The sequence below is a fragment of the Tursiops truncatus genome, chromosome 14, assembly GCF_011762595.2.
Source record: "Tursiops truncatus isolate mTurTru1 chromosome 14, mTurTru1.mat.Y, whole genome shotgun sequence".
In the NCBI taxonomy this organism is placed as follows: domain Eukaryota; kingdom Metazoa; phylum Chordata; class Mammalia; order Artiodactyla; family Delphinidae; genus Tursiops; species Tursiops truncatus.
In genome coordinates this window covers 24,326,031-24,349,753 of record NC_047047.1, presented here as the reverse complement: position 1 = coordinate 24,349,753, position 23,723 = coordinate 24,326,031, and the positions used below count along the sequence as shown (strand labels likewise).

At 40.8% G+C, this 23,723-nt stretch overlaps 1 protein-coding gene across 9 annotated transcripts in view; it reads right to left on the bottom strand.

Moving 5' to 3' along the window:
* EVA1A (eva-1 homolog A, regulator of programmed cell death) overlaps positions 1-23,723 on the bottom strand; it is a 77,464-nt gene that overhangs the window by 38,622 nt on the left and 15,119 nt on the right. For 3 of the 9 annotated variants that reach the window (XM_073791197.1, XM_073791198.1, XM_073791200.1), the window contains exon 2: positions 99-131. The exons of the other annotated variants lie outside the window; for them this stretch is intronic. The gene's annotated coding sequence lies outside the window, so the exon portion shown is untranslated. The remainder of the gene's footprint in view (positions 1-98; positions 132-23,723) is intronic. 9 annotated transcript variants of the gene reach the window in all.

The following is a 23,723-nucleotide window of genomic DNA, read 5'->3' as shown; positions in this document are numbered from 1 at the left end:
TGGCTACTATAACTACACTACACTTGGCTCTTACCAGGACCTTTCTGCTGCCCTCCCACCATCCCCAGGCCTAACCCCAAGACCACTGTAACCCTCACCTGCCAGCTTTCTTGTCCAAAGGCTAAGTGTTTCTGAAAAAAAAAAACATTCATATTAGCACCATTGTAAATGTTTGGTTTACACCCTCAGTGAGGCCCTTATATTGCTAGGAAAACTTCTAAGTCCCTTGCATTGTCCTTTCTCAATTCCAAGAGAAAATGTACCAAACCACTACCCCTTTCTTTCAGCCCCCTTCTCCATCCTCACCCTTCTTGTGCTTCCCATCTTCCCAGAGGAAACAGCAGCCAACTTACATGAACTATAACTCCCTTCTCTTCCATCTGATCCTGACCTTCCTCCCTCATTTCTCTAAGGGAGTTTTACCTGTGCTTTTGATCAAATCTTTTCCTCCTTCTTCCTATATGATTTCATTCCATCAGTGATTCATCCTTCTTTTACCTTTCTTGTTTGACTGATCTCCATCTCTGTCTATACAGAGGTAGGCAGATAGAAAGATATACTTTACTATATATTATTCACACAGAAAGACAGAGAGAGAAGGAGAGAAAGAGAGATTATATATGTGTATAATTCTCTCTCAAGCTTGCAGTTTCTCCCTTTCTCCTTCCCTTCTCTCCCCCACCTCCTCCGTGTGTGTGTGTGTGTGTGTGTGTGTGTGAGAGAGAGAGAGAGGTATGTATATATGTCATATATTTACATATATACACACAAGATGTGTTTATGCAAAAAGCATGCATATATGTGCACATACATGTATGTATACACACACACGTCTTTCTCCTTCAAACATTTTCTCATTCTTTCCTAATCACTGTCAAAATCTCTCTCTTTCAATTTGCTGGTCTTATCCACAATAAACTTGCTTAATTGCCCTCACCCTTTCTAAAAAAAAAAATTTTTTTTTTTTGGCTGAGTTGTGTCTTCGTTGCTGTGTGCAAGCTTTCTCTGGTTCTGGTGAGTGGGGGCTACTCTTCATTGTGGTGTGCAGGCTTCTCATTGCAGTGGCTTCTCTTGTTGTGGAGCATGGGCTCTAGGTGCGCAGGCTTCAGTAGTTGCAGCATGCGGGCTCAGTAGTTGTGGCTTGCAGGCTCTAGAGCACAGGCTCAGTAGTTGTGGCACATGGGCTTAGTTGCTCTGCCACATGTGGGATCTTCCTAGACCAGGGATCAAACCCGTGTCCCCTGCAGTGGCAGGTGGATTCTTAACCACTGCACCAACAGGGAAGTCCTGCCCTCACCCTTAAATGACCTTCCCTTTATTCAGCCTCCCTGCTAAACTTATACTTCCTCTCTCCATTTTTTTTTTTTTACCATCATTCAATCCTTAGGGATCTAATGTCCCATCCTTCTCCATTTATGCTGCCTAGCACAGTGCCTGAGCACATAAGTTCTTTAAAATAAATTCTGTCATGGATATGAGTCAATGCCTTAGACACCTCTGTGATCTTGACTCATAGTGAATGCTTCCATTGACTGAACGAATCTAAAAATGAACAAACATGGTTAGTGAGAGAGATCTGCAACCTAGCTAAGGAAACAGAATGAAGTATAAAAAGCAATGTAAGTTAAGTGGCGTGGGTGCAGATGGGAAAGAGTAATTAATTCCAATAATGGGAGAGCAGTGGGCAGAACTCATAAAAACTTCATAGAGAGGTAAGATTTAAATTGAAGCACTGAGTATTAATTTAATACAAATTATACTAATAACTCGTATTTATGGAGACCTTCCTCTGTAACCAGGCAATGCTTTATGTAGAATATTTAAGAATATTTAATTTAAGAATACTAATTTATAACAATCCTGTGCTATTATTATTCCCATTTTTCAGATGGGAAAATTGAGGCACAGAGAGGTAGTGCTATACAAGATCACTCAGCTAGAAAATATTGGAGATGGAATTTAAACTCAGGCAGCCTATCTCTAGTGCTTTTAACTTCTAAACCATACTTCCCAGAGTAAAGAAAAGTACTAGAGACAAAGGAATAATGTGAGGGAAGGTATATGGCATGTCTAGAGCAAGAAAGTAGGCAGAAGGATTTACTAGAAATTAAAGATGGAAAGGCAAAGTTGGAATTGGACCTTGGAGGATCTGCAGTGCCTTACAAAGGAGATGGAATTTTATTTTATGAACAATGGTATTAACAGAAGGGTGACATGGTCAGTTCTGCTTCCTAAGAAGAAAACACTGGCAGAAGCGGAGGCTATGTTGGAGAAGTCAGAGATTATAGGTTACAGTCTGAAAGACTCACTAGGGGTTAACTCAACAGTCCAGGTAAAGGATGAAAGTACCTGAAACCAAGATGGCTGAAATAAAATGGGGATGAAGCTGCTGAAGAAGTCGGCAACCCAGAAACCAAACCTAACAGGTGTAGACCAAAACAAAAGAAAACAAAGCAAAAAACCACCAAACGCATGTTCTCTAGTCAAAAGACCAGTTAAGGGACAGTCTAGCAAGACAGAAAACTCTTAGACAATAACTACTCTACCCCAGCCAAACACCATAGGAAAAACTGTGGCCCCAGCTTACACCCATAACAGCAAAGGCTGAGTGGGGAGCATAGACTTCCATCCTCGAGAGACTAAAAGAAGACACCCCAACGTCCGCATCAGAGTGGCATTAGAGAAGACCAAGTAGGGAAAGGGGACTTTCATCCCAGACAGCTGGTAATGAGCCACTCTTCCTGGCAGTATCAGTGGAGAACACACAGGAATCCTGGACTTCACCCCCACCCAGCTCCTCTCCCTCCTTGCTGGAGTAATGTAATAGGAGGCCTAGTGAAGGGTCAGGACTTTCACCAACCACCGTGGTTAGAAGCCCCACCATCACCAACATCATGTCAGTGGAGGCCACATGGGATCTGGAACTCTCCTTCTCACCCAGCAGTAATAAGAAGCCAGTCAATAGATGCCAACACCAAGATGACAGAGATGTTATAATTATCTGACAAGGATTCTAAAGCAGCCGTGATAAAAAAACACTTCTAATAGCAATGATGAATATGCTTGAAATGAATTTTAAAAAATGGAATGCCTCAGCAAAGAAATAGAAAGCCTTAGCAAAGAAATGGAAGATATAAAGAAAAAAAAGAAAATTTTAGGATTGAAAAATATAACCAAAATTAAAAACTAAGTAAATGAGATCAACAGTAGAGTGGAAAGGACAAAGGAAAGAATCAGTGAACTGGAAGGTAGTACAATAGAACCTACACAGTTGGGCAATAGGGAGAAAATAGATTTAAAAAAATTGAACAGAGTCTTAGGGACCTGTGAGACTATAACAAAAGATCTAACATTTGTGTCATTAGAATCAAAGGAGAGAAAAAACAGGCAGAAATGAAAAAGTGTTTCAAAAAATAAAGAAATAATGGCTGTAAAATCCCCCTATTTAGGAAGAGATAAAAATCTACAGATATGAGAAGCTGACCAAATCTCAAAAGGGTAGACTCAAAGAAATCCATGCCAATCCGAAGGATCAAGATGGCGGAGGAGTAGAAGGACGTGGAGTTCATCTCTCCCACAAATGCATCAAGAAAACATCTACTAATGAAATAGTTCTCACAGAGCACCTGCTGAACACTAGCAGAGCACCTCAGACACCTAAAAGGGCAAGAAGAATCCCCATGTAACCAGGTAGGATGAAAGAAAGAAGAAGGGAAAAGGAAGAGGAGAGGAAGCAGGATGGGACCTGCACCCCTAGAAGGGAGCTGAAGATGAGGAGAGCTTCATGCATCTGGGGAAGCCCCCTCACCAGTGGGGAGATCACCTGGGACAGAAGGGGAGTTTCGGAGTCTTGGAGGAGAGCACAGCAACCGGTCTGTGGCAGGAAGGACAGACTGAAACCTACCCAAATGGTCCATGCCACAGCCCTGCATGCCCCAGCCTGAGACATGTGTCCATCAGGGTGGATGGGGGCTGGGTGCTAAAACGTGGGGTTTGGGGAGCAGACCGGGGAAGGGGACTGCTGTTGGCCGTGAGGAGACAGCCTGCGGGGACGGGAGTGAGGAGCTCTGCAACCTGGAATGCTCCTGGAGGAAGCCCGGACCATGATAGAAGAAAAGCACCATCGTTGAGTGACGTGCAAAGGGCAGGGCCGCCATTGCAGTCTCTCTCCTCACATGCCGGCCCTGCCTCCACAGGCACTAGGTGGGGCTCCCGCCAGAGCAGGCTCACACATCTCCGGTCATTGCCTCCTCTGCACCCACCCTGCCTGGGTAACTTGCTCGCCCCAATCGCCTGGGCGGCCCACTCACCCGGATTGCTGCCTCGGCTCCCTCCCACCTGACAGGCTCAGTGTGCTCTGGCAGCCTCAGGAGCAGAGGCTGGTGGGTGGCCCACACTCAGAGGTGGGGCTGAAACAACAGCTGAGCCCCAGGGGTTCTGTGACTAAGAAAGAAGAGCTGAAATCTCTCCTTGTGGCTGTGCAAATTGCGGAGTTAGACCTCCACAGACAGCTTCCTAAATTCAGTGTCTGCAGAACATCCAAATGGACAAGTGCTCCTGCAGCTGAGACGGGTCTGGCTTTAGGACCTGTAGGCTTTATGGGCACATACAGGGGATGGGCAAGGCCAGAGTCTGAGCTGCCTCCATAGCAGGTCCAGGTACACAGTTACTGCAGTCCTGAGACATGACCTCAGTGGATCTGTATGGTGGCCTGGTGAAAACAACACGTGAGAGTCACCAGGGCCAATTGACAGCATACCCACAGTTAAGGTAGGACAGAGAGCAGTGCCAACAACAGTGTACCTTGTGTGCCCACACAGTGAATGAAAGGGGACACACAGAGCACACTCACAGGTAAACAGCTACAGAGGAGGAATATTCAGTGGATTCTCTCCCAGTGGGAGTGCTCCAATCCCACCTAACTCACACCACAGATCAGAATCACAGCTAAGAAACAGATCTGGGGTCCTCTCCTCCAACAAGTAGGGAGCAGAACACACCCCTGACAGGGCAGTGACCATCACAGAGCAAAAGGGAGGCTGCACTCCATATCCAGGGCAGGCTCTGGCCATGAAAACACCAGTCAAACCCCTTATTCAGGGGGATAACAGCCAGCATACACTGAGGAAAGAGGTGGCAGTCATCCATACTAAAACCAGAACTTGTACCAAAAAAAAGAAATATATATATATATATATATATATATATTTAACCAACGAAGGCCACATAAGGACCTTCCCATATAAAAATAGCTCTCCAAGACAGTCTGACAGTCTGGCATCAGGAGGGAGAACCCCCAGAGCATTTAGCCTTGAAGGCCAGCAGGGCTTGAGCGCAGGAGCTCCACAGGGCTGGGGGAAACAGAGACTCCACTCTTGGAGGGCACACACAAGGTGTCAGCACGAAGCAGTACCTCCATAGGAACCTGGGATACACCTACCTAGGGGTCTTGGAGGGCCTCCTGGGGAACCAGGCATTGGCAGTAGCTCAATGTGTGGCAAGGGGACTGGTAGCAGAGGCCCCAGGGAATATGAATTGGCATGTGCTCTCCTGGAGGTCCCCATTTTGACACCAACACCTGGCTCCACCCAACAGCCTGCAGGCTCCAGTGCTGGAACAGCTCAGGCCAAACAACCAGCAGGACAGGAACACAGCACCACCCATCAGCAGACAGGCTGCCTAAAGTCATAATAAGCTCACAGACACACCAAAACACACTGCTTGACATGGCCCAGCCCACCAGAGGGACAAGACCCAGCTCCACCCAACAGAGGCAGGAACCTGGCCCTCCCACCAGAAAGCCTGCACAAGCCCCTGGACCAAACTCCCCCACCAGGAGGCAGACACCAGAAGCAAGAGGAAATACGATCCTACCACCTGTGGAAAGGAGACCACAACACCATAAGTTAGAGAAAATGAGATGACAGAGGAATATGTTGCAGATGAAGGAGCTAGGTAAAAACCCACAAGAACAACTAAATGAAGAGAAGATAGGCAATCTACCTGAAAAAGAATTCAGAGTAATGATAGTAAAGATGATCCAATATCTCAGAAAAAGAATGGAGGCATGGATCAAGAAGATACAAGAACTGTTTAAGAAAGACCTAGAAGAACTAAAGAACAAACAGAGAGGAACAATACAATAACTAAAATGAAGAATACACTAGAAGGAATCAATAGCAGAATGAGGCAGAAGAATGGATAAGTGAGCAGGAAGATACAATGGTGGAAATCACTGCCACAGAACAGAATGAAGAAAAAAGAATGAAAAGAAATGAGGACTGTCTCAGAGACCTCTGGGACAACATTAAATACACCAACATTCGAATTATAGGGGTCCCAAGGAAGAAGAGAAAAAGAAGGGCCTGAGAAAATATTTGAAGAGATTATAGCCAAAAACTTCCTTAACCTAGGAAAGGAAATAATCACCTAAGTCCAGGAAGTGTAGGCAGTCCCATACAGGATAAACCCAAGGATAAACATGCTGAGACACATAGTAATCAAACTAACAAAAATTAAATACAAAGACAAAACATTAAAAGCAACAAGGGAAAAGCAACAAATAACATATAAGGGAATCCCCATAAGGTTATCAGCTGACTTTTCAGCAGAAACTCTGCAGGCCAGAAGGGAGTGCCATAATTTATTTAAAGTGATGAAAGGGAAAAAATACAACCAAGAATACTCTACCCAGCAAGGCTCTCATTCAGATTCAACAGAGAAATCAAAAGCTTTACAGACAAGTAAAAGCTAAGAGACTTCAGGACCACCAAACCAGCTTTATGACGAATGATACAGTAACTTCTCTAGGCAAAGAAAAAAAAAAAGAGGCCACAACTAGAAACAAGAAAATCACAAATGGGAAAGCTCACTGGTAAAAGCAAACACACAGTAACAGCAGGAAATCATCCATACACAAATATGATATCAAAACCAGCAACAGTAAGAAGACAAGAGTACAAATGCAGGAAATGGGAACTGCATTTGAAATTAAGAGACCAGCAACTTAAAACAACCTTGTATAAATAAAGACTGCTATATCAAAACCTCATGGGAGGGACTTCCCTTGTGGCACAGTGGTTAAGAATCTGCCTGCCAATGGAGGGGACATGGGTTTGAGTCCTGGTCTGGGAAGATACCACATGCCACAGAGCAACTAAGCCTATGTGCCACAACTACTGAGCCTGTGCTCTACAGCCCATGAGCCACAACTACTTAGCTTGCATGCCACAACTACTGAAGCCCGTGTGCCTAAAGCCCGTGCTCTGCAATAAGAGAAGCCACCACAATGAGAAACCCATGCACTGCAATGAAGAGTAGCCCCTGCTCACTGCAACTAGAGAAAGCCCATGCACAGCAACAAAGACTCAACACAGCCAAAAATAAATAAATTAATTAATTTTAAAAAAACTCATGGGAAATGCAAACCAAAAAACTACAACAGATACACACACACAAAAGAAAAAGCAACCCAAACACAGCATTAAAGATGGTCATCAAACCAAAAGAGAAGAGAGCAAAGAACAAAAGAGGAAGGGAAGAAAAAAGACCTGCAAAAACAAACCTAAAACAATTAAGAAAATGGCAATAGTAATATGCATATCAATAATTACCTTAAGTGTAAATGGATTAAATTCTCAAACCAAAAGACACAGACTCGCTGAATGGATACAACAATAAGAACCATATATATGCTGTCTACAAGAGACCCACTTCAGACCTAAGGACACATGCAGACTGAAAGTGAGGGGATGGAAAAAGATATTCCATGCAAATGGAAATCAAAAGAAAGCTGGAGTAACAATACTCATTTCAGACAAAATAGACTTTAAAATAAAGACTGTTACAAGAGACAAGGAAGGACATGACATAATGATCAATGCAAGGGTTGAATGGGTTCAATGCAAGAAAAAGGGTTCAATGCAAGAAAAAGGCATAGCAATTCAATGCAAGAAAAAGACATAGCAATTCTAATATATATGCACCCAACATAGGATCACCTGAATATATAAGGCAATTGCTAACAGCCATAAAAGGGGAAGTCAACAGTAACACAGTAACAGTGGGGGACTTTCACCCCTCACTTACACCAAAGGACAGATCATCCAGACAGAAAATGAAGAAGGAAACACAACCCTTAAGTGACACATTAGACCAGATGGACTTAATTGATATTTATAAGACATTCCATCCAAAAGCAGCAGAATACACTTTTTTCTCAAGTGCACATGAAACATTCTCCAGGACAGATCACATCTTGGGTCACAAATCAAGCCTTGGTAAATTTAAGAAAATTGAAATCAGATCAAGCATCTTTTCTGACCACAATGCTATGAGATTAGAAATCAATTACAGGAAAAAACTGTAAAAAACAGAAACACATGGAGGCTAAACAATATGTTACTAAACAACCAATGAATTGCTGAATAAATCAAAGAGAAAATCCAAAATTACCTAGAGAAAAATGACAATGAAACACAATAATTAAAAACCTATGGGACATGGGACTTCCCTGGTGGCACAGTGGTTAAGAATCTGCTTGCTAATGCAGGGGATATGGGCTCGATCCCTGGTCTGGGAAGATCCCATGTACCATGGAGCAACTAAGCCCATGTGCCACAACTACTGAGCCTGCACACTAGAGTCTGCAAGCCACAACTACTGAGCCCATGTGCTGCAACTACTGAAGCCTGCGTGCCTAGAGCCCATGCTCCACAACAAGAGAAGCCACCACAATGAGAAGCTCACACACTGCAATGAAGAATAGCCCCTGCTCGCCACAACCAGAGAAAGCCAGCAACAAAGACCCAACACAGCCAAAAATGAATTAACCAATTCCTTTTAAAAAATAAACAGAACTTATGGGACACCACGGCAAAAGCAGTTCTAAGAGGGAAGTTTATAGCAATACAATTTTACCTCAAGAAACAAGAAAAATCTCAAATAAACAACCTAACCTTACACCTAAAGCAGAGAAAAAGAACAAAACCCAAAGTTGGTAGAAGGAATTAAATCATAAAAATCAGCGCAGAAATAAATGAAACAGAGACAAAGAAAACAAGACAAAAGATCAAAGAAAATAAAAGGTGGTTCTTTGAGAAGATAAACAAAATTGTTAACCTTTAGTCAGACTTATCAAGAAAAAAAGAGGACTCAAATCAATAAAATTAGAAATAAAAAGGAAAAGTTACAATTGACACCACAGAAATACAAAGGACCATAAGAGACTACTATATACAAGCAACTATATGCCAATAAAATGGACAACCTAGAAGAAATGGACAAATTCTTAGAAAAGTACAACCTTACAACACTGAACCAGGAAGAAATAGAAGATATGAACAGATCAACCACAAGTACTGAAACTGAAACTGATATTAAAACAACTTCCAACAAACAAAAATCCAGGACCAGATGGCTTCGCAGGCGAATTCTATCAAACATTTAGAGAAGAGCTAACACCTATCCTTCTGAAACTCTTCCAAAGAAATTGCAGAGGAAGGAACACTCCCAAGCTAATTTATGAGGCCACCATTATGCTGTTACTAAAACCAGACAGAGATATCACAAAAGAAGAAAATTACACGCCAATATCACTGATGAACATAGATGTAAAAATGCTCAACAAAATACTAGCAAACCAAATCTAACCACACATTAAAAGGATAATACAGGATGATCAAGTGGAATTTATCCCAGGGATGCAAGGATTCTTCAGTATATGCAAATCAATCAATGTGATACCTCACATGAACAAACTGAAGAATAAAAACCATATGATCATCTCAAAAGATGCAGAAAAGCTTTACACAAAATTCAACATCCATTTATGTTTAAAAAAAAAAACTCTCCAGAAAGTGGGCACAGAGGGAACTTACCTCAAAATAATAAAGGCCATATATGGTAAACCCACAGCAAACATCATTCTCAATGGTGAAAAACTGAAAGCATTTCCTCTAAGATCAGGAATAAGACAAGGATGTCCACTCTCGCCACTTTTATTCAACATAGTTTTGGAAGTCCTTTCCATGGCAATCAGAGAAAAAAAAGAAATAAAAGGAATACAAACTGGAAAAGAAGAAGTAAAACTGTCACTGTTTGCAGATGACATGATACTATGTATAGAAAATCCTAAAGATGCTACCAGAAAACTACTAGAGCTTGTCAGTGAATTTGGTAAAGTCGCAGGATAAAAAATTAATACACAGAAATCTCTAGCATTCCTATACACCACAACAAAAGATCAGAAAGAGAAATTAAGGAAACAATCCCATTTACCATTGCATCAAAAAGGATAAAATACCTAGGAATAAATCTACCTGAGAAGGCAAAATACCTATACTTAGAAAACTATAAGATACTGATGAAAGAAATCAAAGATGATGCAAACAGATGGGGAGATATACCATGTTCTTAGATTGGAAGAATCAATATTGTCAAAATGCAATCTACCCAATGCAATCTACAGACTCAATGCAATCCCTATCAAATGGTCAATTGTATTTTTCACAGAATTAGAACAAAAATTTTTACAATTTGTATGGAAACACAAAAGATGCCAAGTAGCCAAAGCAATCTTGAGAAAGAAAAACGGGGCTGAGGAATCAGGCTCCCTGATTTCAGACTGTACTACAAAGCTACAGTCATCAAAACTGTAAGGTCTGGCACAAAAACAGAAACACAGATCAATGGAACAGGATAGAAAGTCCAGAGATAAACCCACGCACCTATGGTTACCTAATCTATGACAAAGGAGGCCAGAATATACAATGGAGAAAAGACAGTCTCTTCAATAAGTGGTGCTGGGAAAACAGGACAGCTACATGGAAAAGAATGAAATTAGAATACTCCCTAATACCATACACAAAAATAAGCTCAAAATGGATTAAAGACCTAAATGCAAGGCCAGATATTATAAAACTCTTGGAGGAAAACATAGGTAGAACACTCTATGACATAAGTCGCAAGATCTTTTTTGATCCACCTCCCAGAGTAATGAAAATAAAAACAAAAATAAACCAATGGACCTAATTAAACTTAAAAGCTTTTGCACTGCAAAGGGATCCATAAGCAAAATGAAGACAACCCTCAGAATGGGAGAAAATATTTTCAAATGAAGCAACCAACATGGGATTAATCTCAAAATATACAAACACGTAATACAGCTCCATATCAAATACATACAACCCAATTAAAAATTGGGGAGAAGATCTAAATAGACATTTCTCAGAAGAAGACATACAGATGTCCAAAAAGCACAGGAAAAGATGCTCAACATCACTAATTATTAGAGAAATGCAAATCAGAACTATACCTCACACTGGTCGAATGCCTATCATCAAAAAATCTACAACCAATAAATGCTGGAGAGGGTATGGAGAAAAGAGAACCCTCCTACACTGTTGGTGGTAATGTAAATTGGTACAGTCACTATGGAGAACAGTATGGAGGTTCCTTAAAAAATGAAAAGCAGAGCTACCATATGATCCAGTGATCCCACTCCTGAGCATATATCCAGAGAAAACCATAATTCAAAAAGATACATGCACCCCAACGTTCACTGTGACACTATTTACAATAGCCAGGACATGGAAGCAACCTAAATATCCATCAACAGAGGAATGGATAAAGAAGATGTGTACATATATAGCATGGAATATTACTCAGCCATAAAAAGAACAAACTAATGCCACTTGCAGCAACATGGATGGGCATAGAGATTGTCATACTGAGTGAAGTTAGTCAGACAGAGAAAGACAGATATCACTTGATATCACATATATGTGGAATCTAAAAAAAAAAAATGGTACAAATGACCTTATTTACAAAACAGAAATAGAGTCACAGATGTAGAAAACAAACTTACCAGGGGGAAAGGGGTGGGAGGGAAAAATTGAGAGATTGGGATTGACATATGCACACGACTATATATAAAACAGATAACTAATAAGGACCTACTGTATATTATAGGGAACTCTACTCAATACTGTGTAATGGTCTATATGGGAAAGGAATCTAAAAAAGAGTGGACATATGTATATATATAACTGATTCACATTGCAGTACCACTGAAACTAACACATTGTAAATCAACTATACTCTAAAAAAAATTTAAACATCAATAAATAAATAAATAAATATAGCTATTATCAAAAAAAAAGAGAAAGTCATCCCAAAACACATTTTAATTAAACTTCTGAAAATTAAAAACAAAGAAAGAAATCTTGAAAGCAGACTGAGCTATAGCTATAGATCCTTAGGTATAGATCAGATACAGGTCAGAAAGAAGAAAGAGAACTGTCCCTGTTTGCAGATGACATGATGGTCTACATAGACCATACCAAGGAATCTAAAAACCCAAAACAAAAACAAAAAATCAAACAACAGCAACAAACCCCTAAAACTAATAAGTGAGTTCAGCAAGGTCACAGGCAAGATAAACAGAGAAAATATACAAAAATCAAGTTTATTTCTATATGCTAGTAATGAACATGTGGACACTGAAATTAAAAATACAATACCATTTACAATTGCTCAAAAAATGAAACACTCAGATATAAATGTAACATAACATAATCAGAACTTGAATGCTGAAAACTACATAATCCTATGGAGAGAAATCAAAGATCTAAATAAATGAAAGGGGACCATGGCTGTGGATTGAAAGACTCAACATAGTGTAGATACTAATTTTCCCCAAAGTGATATACAAGTATAATGCAATTCTTATTGAAACCCCAGCCAAAAAAAACCCAAAACCAACAAAACAAAATGAAAAAACCAGCAAGATTTCTGGTAGATATAAATAAGATTATGCTAAAATTGATATAAAAATGCAATGGAACTAGAATGGTTAAAATAAGTTTAAAAAGAATAAAGTGGGAGGAATAAGTCCTCCTAATTTCAAAGCTTACTAGTATACAGCTACATCAATCAAGACTGTGTGTTACTTCTGAAAGACAGAAACATAGATCTATGGAGCAGAACAGATAACCCAGAAATAGACCCATGCAAATATGCCCAACTGATTTTTGACAAAGGTGCTTTGCAATTCATTGGAGGAAAATGGCTTTTCAACAAATGGTGCTGGAGAAACTGGACAGCCATAGGAAAGAAAGTGAACCTTGACCTAAGCCTTACATCTTATCTAAAAATTTACTCAGAGTAGATCAGAAACCAAATGTAAAACATAAAACTACAAAACTTTTAGAAAAAAAAAAGAAAATCTTTGGGATCTAGCACTAGGCAAAGAATTCTTAGACTTGACACCAAAATCACAATGTATAACAGGGCAAATTGATAACCTGGACTTCATCAAAATTAAAAACATTTTTTCTGGGTTAAGAGGATGAAAAGACAAGCTAGAGAGTGGGAAAAAATGTGCAAATCATATAGCTGCCAAAGGGACTAGTATCTAGAATAGATAAAGAATCCTCAAAACTCAACAGTAAAAAAAAGCAAAGAATCCATTTAGAACAGGGATAAAGTCATGAAGAGACATTTCACCAAGGAAGATACTGAAGTAGCAAACAAGCACATGAAAAGATATTCAACATCATTAGTCACTAGGAAAATGCAAATTTAAAACAATGAGATACCACTACTCATCTACCAGAATGGCTAAACTGAAAAATAGAGACAACACCAATTGTTGACAAAGATATGGAGAAACTGGATCACTCATACACTGCTAATGGGAATGTAAAATGAAGGAGCCACTCTGGAAAACACTTTGATAGTTTCTCAAAAAACTGGATGTTGCAACTATCACAAAACCCAGCAATTGCACTAATCCTGGGCACTTATTTCCAAATAAATGAAGACTTATATTCACACAAAAACCCACACAAATATTTAAAGCAGTTTTATTTGCAATATCTAAAAACTGTTAACAACCCAAATTTCCTTCAAGGGGAGAAGGTTCAAACAACTGTGGTATTTTCATGCCACAGACCACTACTCAGCAAGAAAAAAGGAACAGATTTTTAATGTACACAACAACCGATATAAATCTCCAGAAAATTATGCTGAGTGAAAAACTCAATCCAAAAATGTTGCATATTTTATGACTTTATTTATATAACATTCTTAAAATGCCAAAATTATAGAAATGGTGAATAAATTAAATAAACGGTTTCAGGGATTAAGGAGGGATTAGAGTCAGAAAGGAAGTGAGTATAGCAATAAAAGGGCAACAGTGGGATTCTTCTGATGATGGAAATGTTCTGTATTTTGAGTGTATCATGTCAACATCCTGGTTGTGATATTGTACTATAGTTTTGCAAGAATTTATCATTGGGGAAACTGGGTAAATGGAACATGTGATCTCTGCATTATTTCTTACAACTGCATCTAAATATAAAATTATATACAAAAAAAAGTCTAATTTAAAAAAATTTTAATGCATGATCTCCAGAGTTGTCCCGAATAATAATCTTCACATTAAAGTTTAAGAAGCACTAATCCAGAGGACTCAACCAAAATGTTAGGGAAATTCAAAATTCTTTTTCATGAGGAACAGTTGCAGAGACATAGAACATTTCATCTGGGGAAATCTTGGAGAAGGTGGTTATGAGAGTTTTCTTTTTCCAGAATACGAAGGGATTATACAGGAGAAATTAGACTCCATTCATGTGGCAGCAGGAAACAGAACACACGAGTATGTAGGGGAAAGGACACAAGCTTCAGGACTGATCAGGCCTGAGTTTAAACCAAAGCTCTACTCTTTCCTGTCTTTAAGACTGAGCAAGTTAGTTTACCTCTCTGATCCTCTGTTTCCTCATCCTTAAAATGAGGCTAATGATTCCAGCCTCAATCCATCAACCAGCTTCTAACCAGAGAAACAGAAACTCCTTCAAGTATTTACAACTAAAGAAATTTAATGCAAGGAACTGGTTGCATGTGATAAAGATAGAAATACAGGTGGAAAGTGATAGAGAAGCTGAGATTTGAAGACTGCTACAATAGATGACAAAGTCAAGAATTTAAAGATCTTTTCAAATTGGTATGAACTTTAAAAAGAGGAAATTAGTTGGAGTAAGATTGTATGAGATGGGACCATGAGGTAAACCAGAGATTAGCAACAACAAGCAGAAGGCAACTGAAGGGGCAAAGGGAGGAGCCAGGGTCACCAGAAAGAATCTGGAACCATGGAGGACTCAAATAGTGGAAGCTGGAACCATGGAGATGCAGCTACTACTGGAGGAGATGCTTGAGGATAAGAGAGAGGAAGGAAATAATCCGCCTTCCTCCTTTCCTCACCCTCCAACCTCACAGGTGACTCTATTTGGCCAAACCTAGCAGGAATCCAGAGCACCCTTAAGCCTGAGAAAGGCAGCCTCCATTTAGTCCCTCCTGCCCAGGGCAGAGTATGGATCAGAAGGCCAACAGGCCCGGGTTTGGCACACTCACAGGGTGTTTTTGAGGATGCAGAGCATGGTAAAATGTCTGGCACATAGTAGGTACTCAGTAAATGGTAATCCTAACTTTTATATGCCAATGCTATACAATGGGCATTTAGAAACTGCATTTTCTCATCGCTTTATAGCTGAGTATACAGAAACACAAGCTGGGATATTTGGCTCATGCCACATGGATTCTGCCAAGAATGCTTATTTTTTTCCAAATGAGCTACATAGCTGAGAAATGTAAAAAAAGAAACTCCTGTCCTAAAGTTTCATTGTACAAAGCAAATGTTCAATTTCCACAGCTGCTGGCGTCAGCCTATCCAGAGGAATAGTTTCAGTGAAATATTAATTTGTGAGAAAGTCACACTGGGGTAAATGCATAGTAATTCAAGCAGCATGTGCAACATTTATTTGGTGTTGGCCGGGAATGGTTTTACTTATGTGAAGTCTTCAGAAGGAGAAGAAAGTAACTGAAGATGTTTGACGAAGTCAGTCACAGAGGCTCTGGATACTCCCAGATCCCTCCCCAGTTTCAGTTCATTTCTGAAGTCCCCAAACCATAAACACAAAGGAAGTGCCCATGGAACTGGATGATGACACTGTCAGAACCAAGGCACAACCAGCAGCAAAAACAATCAATATAGGAAATATCAGGACCAGCAATCCAAAGACCCAGTGTACCATGAAGGTCAGGTGTCCAGTTGTGTGGAAGGACAACCAGGGTAGGAGAGAGGAGTGATAATCTAAAGGAATGTTCAAAACTTGGGAGGCGGGATGCAAGATGCTTTCATAAAAGGTCCCAGATAGGTACAAGATGCAGAGTGTGCCATGCACATGTTGGACACCTCACATTTCCTAGAAGTCACTGGTGAGATGTGGTGCTGGATTCGAAGTAGCACCTGAGAGTGGGGAGAGAACCAGGGCCCATCCCTAAGGATGACACAGGCACTGAAGATTTGACCTTGCAGAGAGAAGAACTGAGTCAACCCTATGGGCCTTAAAAATGGTCAAAATCCAGGAAGTTACCTTTAAAAACTAGCTTTCAGTCTCTGGGTTCTGTCCCTGGATATCAGAACTCTGGCAATAGCCTGGGAGCAGGGGTTTCTGTTCCAGGAGGGCCTACAGGAGTGAGAACATAAGAAAGGGGACAAGAATTTGAAAAGGAGACAAACAAAAACTGGTCCTGTGAAGCAGAGCACATGGGTTGAAGATGGGCTGCAAAGTTCTCATGATCAGCTCTAGGTTGACCTATTAGGATTGATGCCCCAATATATATGCCCAGGGGATCAGAGGACCCTCTTTAAGTATTTACTGCCTCAAGTCAGATAGGCCTGGGCATACCAAGGTGGGGCTGATCCTAGCTGGGAGGAGCGGGGCAGGAAGCCAGACCATTTTAACCTGAAAGGGAGTCTAGAGTACTGAGGATGGATGAGGTGGGATGGGAGTCTCCACTTGGATTTCCCAGAGATCTCTCCAGCCCAATGTGTCCTAAGTTCATTACCCCACCTAACTACTTCCAATTTTCTCTACAGTGTTCACAGTATCCTGAGCCTCCCAATCACTCACACTTAAACTTGGGAGTCATCTTAGGCCCTTCCTCTCCCTTGCCCTGAAGATTCTACCTCATATCCCTTCGAACTATTTTGTGCCCATTGTCACTCAGCTAACTTAAGAGTGCTTCCCTTTTCTTCTTCCCCTACCCCAAGATCATATATTGGAGCCAGACTGAGCATTCAGAAACAATGTTCTAATAATGCCACTGCTCTGTTCTAAAATCATCACCTACAGACTAAAATTCAAGTGTGAGCCTGTAAATAAAGGCCCTTCAGGGCTTCCCTGGTGGTGCAGTGGTTGAGAGTCTGCCTGCCGATGCAGGGGACACGGGTTCGTGCCCTGGTCCGGGAAGATCCCACATGCCGCGGAGCGGCTGGGCCCGTGAGCCATGGCCGTTGAGCCTGCGCGTCCGGAGCCTGTGCTCCGCAACCGGAGAGGCCACAACAGTGAGAGGCCCGTGTACAGCAAAAAAAAAAAAAAAAAAAAAAAAAGGCTCTTCATATGTTCTTCCCAACCTACCTTTCCAACACAGCCAAAGTCCAAGCAAATGGAATCATGTTCTTCTTCATATACTTCCCACCCAGTTCTACCTCTGTGTTTTGCTCTGCTGAATGTACTTCTTCATATTAATGCATTTCTGAGTCCTACCCACCCTTCAAGATCCATGTCACATCACCTCCTGTAAGAACGTTCCCTGATTCTCCCCTCCATACATAATTGCTCCCTCTTTTGCAGCCCTGTAACCCTGTGTGCCAATCTTTTGCATATGGTAAGAGTATGTGTTTTCTACATTTTTGCATTACACTATGATTTCTTCAAAATTAGGGGGCTTACATCAGATTCTCCTTCATGAAGGAAGTGTAGGGAGACTCAAGAACATTGAATTTGGCCAGCTTGTAAGAAATGTAAAGAGGTTTGGGGGAATAATATTCTAAAGGAAGTCTGGAGTCATATTGTGATCCTGGAGTGATAATTAGAGGCATTTGAGAGTCATCAGCTGAAGTAAAAAAATAGATGAGGTAACCCTGACAAAGTATACCAAAGGTAGAGGAAAAAGATCATGGCTGAACCCTAGCCTGCCAGTGTCAGATGGAGAAAGAAGAAACTGTCATGGAGACTGGCAGGAAGTAGTCAAACAAATCACAGCATTCATACCACACTGGGCATGAAAAGAATTTCAGCCCTAATGGTCAACAACCAACATGTGCTTGAATAATTCTGAACAAATCCTGTGTGATTTTCTCTCTAGAATTGCAAGTAGGGCAGGACATGACAGCAAACTTGTGGATCCCTAATCCAGGACATTAAAAAAGGTGACCCACTTGCCATTTTATTCTTCACCAGTATTCCTCAAGCAACTGCTTCAGTCTGTCACTAGTGGGGCCTCCCAAGACCAGTATATCTGAGGCATCTGCAAATGTGGAGAACTCACAAAAATAATGCCCTACCGAGGAACACGCAAATGGGAACAAGAAGCATTCCTGGTCATCTGATTCTTTCCCATTTTGGCCTCCCAGTCCCAAGCCAACTTCTAAATCCATTATAATTATTAAAACCAGAGCATAAGCACAGGGACACTGAGGAAATCAGAAAGAGTAGCTCAAAAACAAGGCAGAGTCTGGAAACCCAGGGATGTCCCTCAGGGAGCCAGAGAAAATGGAAATTCTAGGTAGGGGTGTGCCAGCCTTCCTTGGCAGGAGCTGTGTAGATCCTTGAGAAGATGGACAGCTTCCACCTGAGACCTTCCTGATGGTTCCTCACCAGGGGGAGCTAGTCCATAGCCACACAGGACCTGCTTTGTGCCAATTCAATTCAATGCAAAGCAGATAAACTGCTGAGCACCTGGGAGATGAAAAGCCATGAGTCGGGCAGACATTTATCTGATGCTAACAGGGAGGCCCTCTCAAGTCAGTTCTGCAGCTTCCTTGAAACCACCATTGTCTTACACCATACTCCAATATACTGGAGTTCAATCTATTTGTTTCAAGGGTTCTACAAATGTTTGATTCAGATTACATTTTTTTAAGTATTTTTTAAACCATAAACGGATATATTCAGTGTGTGATATGCCAAACGTGAACAGTCATAGAATAAAGGTTCTCTTGCCAAAACCATGAATATGTTTGAACACATTAGATATGTCATTAATTAGGAAAGCTGTAGTTCTGAAGACGTCATTAAATGATTCAGATCAATGCAAGTTCAATTAAACGTCAGGCAAGACTCAGGGATATCCACTGAGTGCATGCTCACATAAAGATATAATAGTAAACTATACAATAATAAGTGACCACGTTACCTGTTGCATTGTGGCATTATTGGTATTATTACTGTTTGTTTTATTCTTAGAGTGCTTGGAAGGTTTTTATAAATCCAAATAAGACCAGCTCAGCAATGCAGGGCCAGAGTGCCAGTGATGAAAATGACAACTGAAGTTTGGACTCAACATGCCAAATTAAATATGTTTTGCTGTGTTAAAGGCTTTAAGTGATTACTAAAGAGAAACAGGCACTGGAGTTTCTCACAATAGTTTTAATAGCATAATTAACATCCATAATGGCACTATATATTTCACGGAAGAATTTTCTATCAAAGGAAGACAAAAATTCGTTGAAGAACTTGTTCATCTATTCCTTTCAATTAGATTCCTTATAAATTAAAGAATGCCAACAGCTGTTACATAGTATTAATGAGTCAACATTAAAACCAAATTTTCCTATATTCTTCTTTCCAGTTTCTGGATCATTTTAATCAGAATAGCCCACATCTGCAAGGTATCCTGTTTAAAAACGCTATCACTTTGAATGTCTGGCTGCCATAATTTTCTCAAGGCTGTACAGCCAATACAAAATATGTATAACTATATGTTATAAACTAAAATTATCATATAAAATAATTACATATATACAATAAAATTTTGGCTTCTTCTTTTACTCATTGATATTCCATATAAGATTTCATTTGAAGAGTATTAATGCTAAAAAAAAAATTGAAAATCACCGTGTTATTCAATACATAGGAGAAACCCAATATATTAAGCAGGAAGGAGTAAAAGAAGCAGGTCTTTTTTATCAGAACGGCAGAAACTAGATAAGAGTTAATGTGCTTCAAGCATAACTCAGGTATAAACTTGGGGCTCAAAAAAATACTTGTTGAAATAATCACTGTAGCAGAAATGCTATGTCCCTTGCTTCTAGAATTGAGAGAGGGGGAAACTTTGGAAATGAAGAAACAGAGAAGACCGTGGAAGAAGTTCTGCTTTTCCTATGAGAACCATCTTCCTGCATGCAAGTAAGTAGGACTTGCTTTGTGTGAAGCAGGGCAGACCAAAGAGATGGTGGTCAATGGGTAGCCAAATGTATCCACTGACCATAAAGGCCAGCATAGCTGAGGTGTCAGCATATTGGAAAGAATGCCATGAGCTACTACTCTGGACATGTGGTAGAAAAAAAGTGGTGACTAGACATGATTTTGAGGGAAGGATGCCAAAGGAAAAGTACAGCCTGGAAAGCAGAAGCAAAGTCCAGTCTAGGAATCATTCATTCATTCACTTGTTTATCAATAAAGCACCTATTAACAGAGGCATGATACTAGTACTGGGGATATGAAGACAAACAAGCCTTGGTCAGTGTCTCTTTGGGGGAAAGGAGTACTGTTTCCAAAGGTAAGCACAGGGAGCGAAGAGAGGATGGTAGGGGGGCATAGTCGGCTCCCTGGAAGAGGAAGCCCCAGCGATGAGTCTCAAAGAAACATGAGTTAATCAACTGGATAATGGCTGAGGCTGGGGGAGGGGAACACATTAAACAGAGACAGCATTCACGTAGAAAGACAAGATTTGAGATGGAAAACTATATAGTTGGACAAAAGCATGTGGATCAAAATGGGTGAAGGACAAAGTGAACGGAAAGCAACAGCAAGCAGATGAAGCTGTTGAAGTGACCTGGGGTGCTCTTGTCAGCACTAAGGAGACAAGGCAGACGCTATGCTGGGGATAGCACAGTATTCAGAATCCGCACACACACTTCCCTCTTCAACAGTTTCACACTATTTGCTTGTGTAGCCTCCCATGAGAACTCTGAGAGCAGAAACTGTCTTTTTCACCTTTTTCATCCTTACATCCTTGGAGCTTAGCATAGTTCCTGGAATGCAACAGGAACTCAACACTTACTGTTATATGAACACTTACTGTTAAATGAACAAAGTTCAAAGTAAGGAAAGGAGAGGCTGGAAGGACAAATGCAGTGAGCGTGGCCTAAAGAACACTGACAAGCGCAAAGGCTGAGAAGCCATCTGAAATATAATAAACTAGGAATAAACAGAAACACAATCCCTATGTCCTAAGCAGCATATAGAGGAAGTGAACAGCAAAATGACCACAGATGAAGATAACTTAGAGTAGATGCACTCAATCACCTTGGTAAGAGGAAGGAGTCCTGAACTCTCCCTGAGAAAGGGCTGTGTTACAGGTTGAATTGTGTCCCTCAGAAAAGATATGGTGAAGTCTCAGAATGTGACCTTATTTGGAAGTAGGATCTTTACAGATGTAACCAGGTTAAAATGAGGTCATCACGGTGGGCCCTTCCAGATGACTAGTGTCCTTATAAAAAGGGGAAATTTAAATGCAGACATACACAGAGGGAGGGCAATGTGGAGAGACACAGGGAGAAAACAAAAATGTCTAAGGCTACCAGATGCCAGGGGAGAAACCTGGCACAGATACTTCCCTAGTACCTTCAGAGGGAGCATGGCCCTGCTGATAGCTTTTCTAGCCACCCCAACTGTGAGACAATAAATTTCTGTTGTTATAAGACATCCAGTTTGTAATACTTTGTTATGGCAGCCCTATGAAACTAATACAGGCTGGTGGTCAAAACAGATCAACAACTGTGGCAGGCACTGGTGTTTAACTCCAGCATGCATTCCTCCTTACCCCTTGCTGGAAGAGCCCCACTTTGTTTGTGTGTCCATCCTCCCTGGCCCAAGGTATGGGTCATGCAACGGATTCACTTCAATCACAGAGGTCTCTTTGCCCTTCCGTGTACCACGTGACCCAATGCTGTCCAATAGGTATCACTAAAAGGACTGCTGTATCCATCATATAATTCAGTTGTTCTAGGGTATTTCTCTGTCCTGTTTGAAATATTTGATGTAGAGACTGTCTCTTACTGAATCTGGACAAGGCACTAAAGTAATGATCAGTGGTGTTACTAGACAACCTGAGGGAGAATGGTAACTGAATTGACTTCCTTGACCACAATTGTCAAGTTTGCCGTTTCAGAAGCTAATCTTGACCTCCAGGGTTTAAATCAACAAGTTCTCCCTTATCAGATATTATTACCTGAATTTGACAGTTATCTCCTGGGTGATTAGGCAGGGAATAGGACAACGTTCTAATCTAGACACTTAAATTCAGGGATTCCCTAATCCACAACCTAATACCACACTATCTTCTCCAAATTGTAACATGCAAAAATCATCAGGTTAGAACCTCAAGATGGGGTCTGAGTTTTGATTCATGTCCTTTGTCAAACACACAAGAATAATCTCATACCTAACAGTTTTTTTCAGCTAAAACACAGCTCTAGTCCTTGTTATGCCAGAAGCTGATTGAGAAACTTAAAGGGCTGGGTGGGTCTTAGCAGGGACTGAGAGAAGAGAGAGGAGGGAGTTGCATAGGCTTATGGAGTGGGGCTTCATGACATACCCTGAGAGGTGGGGAGAAGACTCTACATTTTAGGAATGGCACAGGCTTTGATGCCACATCCAGGTTCAATCTCAGCTCCACCATTTACCAGCTAGATGACTTTGGACAAACAACTTAGCATTTCCAAACCTCAGTTTGAAAAATAGGAAATGAAACTTAATATTCTTAAGAATTCTTAAGAATTATGCTTAATAGTCTATATCTATGCACCCAGCATAGTGTCTTGTGACCAACAGGTGACCTCCCAGGATGTGCACATGATTCTGAGTCCCAAGTACAGAATGTCTACAGTTTTTTTTCTTCACTGGAAGAATCACTCCACTGAGCAACAAAGAAACAACTAGACATGTTCCCATCAAATTGGTTATGTAGTCCTGTCATTTTTACCTTGGAGCATGTCACAAACCATTTCTCTTCATGGTCCCTCCTTCTTAGTTCCCCTGAATTAAAGCAATGGCTCCTAAGTGGCCTCCCTGCCTCCATTCTCTCCCCATGCTCCAGTCCAATCTCCAGTGAGCCCCCAGAATTATCATTCTAGAACAGGGATTGGTAAGCTCACAGGTAAATCAAGCCCACTGCCTGTTTGTGTCAATAAAATTTTATTGGAACAGAGCCATGCTCATTTGTTCATGTATCATCTGTAACTGCTTTCACACTATAGGGGCAGAGGTGAGTAGTTGCAACAGAAACTGTATGGCCTGCAAAGCTTAAAATATTTACTATCTGATCCTTCACCGAAAAAGTTTGCTGCACCCTTGGTAATTGTTCTAGAACACTCCCCTTGGAACTCATCACTCCCTCCAGTGACTTACCTCCAAGATAAAGTCTAATCTGTGTTAGTTGGCCCTTACCAATCTTTCCTGATGCATCTCTCACTATTCCCCTACTTGAAGCCCAAACCCCTTGCTGAATGAGGGTCCTATAAACACACCAGGTTCTCTTCACGCAGAACACCACTACTCCCTTTCCACATAAAAACAAAAACAAAAAACAAAAAAAAAAAAAACAACTTCCATCTATTCTTCAAGATTCTTCTTAAATATCCCTTCCTTTATGAA